Here is a 2,500-nt window from a genome sequence, read left to right on the forward strand (position 1 = left end):
GAATCAGTCGCCATGGGACACATTTTCAAAGATTATCCCCAATATCCAGATCTAGGGAGGGGAAGGAGTGTCGTTAATATCTGAAAAGGTAAATTAGTCAAATATGCTGATAATAACATCTCAGATATTCTAATACAATTGTAACACTCCTCGTCTCCGATAAGTTAATTTATTATTAAAAGTAAAAAAACAGCGAAGTATATGAAGAAATATGAAAACATTATTATCACTGTTGTTATTATTATTATTATTATTATTATTATTATTATTATTATTATTATTATTATTAACTGATATGTTATTGCTCTGCAAAATGTGGGCTATATCGAATCATCTCATTTTTGTACTAGAAAAAAAATCTTGACGCATTTGATGTTTAATTGGTTTCGTGTAACCAAATAGCAATAAAATAGGTACTGCTAATGATTCGGAAAGTCCTATGAATAAATTTCTATTTATTTTTTAATCTAATAATGATAGAGTCTATGATATTGAATTAGGGATGGCAGAGACCAAACATTAGAATTATCACTTCAAACATTGGTATAGAATGTTAGGAAGATTATTGGTGAAATCCTGGCAACCAAACGATTTGCTCTCTTAACTACCCCACACTTGTCCGGAAAAAAAACCTTCCCAATATTTATATTTCTTTTTAAAAGAATTGACTTTTCTTTATTTGTCACTGGTAATGCTGCAAACGACGACGACATATTGAAAAATAAGTATGTAAATCTTTACAAAAAGAAACATGTTGTGCAGCCAGGTAATATAAACTAATGCTGTATTCCTTTAACAATCAAAAAACGATAATTCAATCATTATTTTCGATTTTAAATTAGACAACGAGAATGCAGTCGATAAAGTAATTTTCTGTTCCTGAATTCAATATCTGAATCTGTTTTGTCTACGAAAATATTTCAAATTTATTTCCATTCTGCCATTTTAGTCCCAATATCGACAGAATATTGCCTTCTTTTGACTCAGTACAGAAATGGAAAGATAATAAATTGAATCAACGTTGATATATTATCGGAACTCATTTTAAGGACCCACATGAATTCCGACCGAAGTCAATTGAACAAATTGAATTAGAAATCAAAACAGTGAAGAACACAACTGAGACAAAGTTGTTTTTACTTGTGCTCGTTCTTTTCTGCTAATTCCCTGCCCTTAAACCCTTAAATTCCAGTGTTGCTTTACTGGTTCCCTATAGGTTGTCAGCCAACATATTTACATGCAATGGGGATAAAACTTGTCTGATCTGACCTATGGAGTCTGTTACTTTAAGACATTACTCCGCAGTTCTAAAACTATCTTCCACTTATTTTTCACAAGACTTTTAGTTTTAGACTCCTGAATTTTACTCAGAGAGAGTATTTGATTGGCAGAAGCATCAGAGCGTCGCCAAAATGCTTAATGATATTTCGTTTGCGTCCCGAATTTAAGTCCTTTCGACTTATCTTTCCTTCTTCTGAGATCCATAAAACAAAATACACATTGTTTCAAATATTTATTTCATCAGATTTATAAACCGATCGGACAACAATTTATTAGTGAATTGTGTCCCTGTTGGTGTCAGTTAGCAGCTGAATAGACTGACAGTCTAGAAAGAAGTACCAGTGGTATTTCAGGAACTCCTGAGGCTTTTCACACGTTGGCATCCAACTTCACTGTTTGACTGGTTGCGTCTTGTTTTTTGTACCTTGGCTTCAATTTGCCTGTCTCTACATCGATTTGTGGATGGTGTACGTCATTATGAAATTGTGTGTAGTAATATGTCTGTGTGTCGGCGTGTGCTTTTGCGCAGGCGTGTTTGTTTTTTCTATGCATATATAAACGCGTGTGTATGGTGTAAATACTTGCTAATACTTGCTTAAACCTCACTCATAACACATCCATACTCACGCATATACATACATACTCACGCATATACATCCATAGTCACACATGTACATATATGCACCTACACAAATACAATTTACCATTTATATGCAAACACTATCAACATGATTCAATGAGTGTTTAAAGTAACTGTGTGCGTGCGTGCGTGCGTGCGTGTGTCTGTGTGTACACGTGTTTATGTGTGAAAGAGAAACTGAAAGAAGGATAAGCACACGCACACATACGCATATATGCATGCATATTCATATACGTAGATATATATATATATATATATATATATATATATATATATATATATATATATATATATATATATATATATATATATATATATATATATATATATATTATATATATATATAGGTATATATATGTGTGTGTATGAATGCATGTATATACATAGACACGTGCACATGTGTGCGTATTTCTTCATATACACCTTTTATATACTTACATGCATACAATCATAAATTTGTACATCCATACAAATGTGTGTGTATGTGTGTGTGTGTGTGTGTGTGTGTGTGTGTGTGTGTGTGTGTGTGTGTGTGTGTGTGTCTAGACAATGTTAATGAGAAAAGTAAAAGTAGGCAAG

The 2,500-nt window shown here is 32.5% G+C and overlaps 1 protein-coding gene across 8 annotated transcripts in view; it reads left to right on the forward strand.

Annotated features, from left to right (window-relative positions):
- The window catches only part of LOC106880489 (synaptic vesicular amine transporter), a 187,706-nt gene that overhangs the window by 168,725 nt on the left and 16,481 nt on the right, over positions 1 to 2,500 (forward strand). The window lies entirely within an intron of this gene.

This window comes from Octopus bimaculoides, chromosome 14 (assembly GCF_046866305.1).
Source record: "Octopus bimaculoides isolate indiv1 chromosome 14, ASM4686630v1, whole genome shotgun sequence".
Taxonomy (NCBI): Eukaryota; Metazoa; Mollusca; class Cephalopoda; order Octopoda; family Octopodidae; genus Octopus; species Octopus bimaculoides.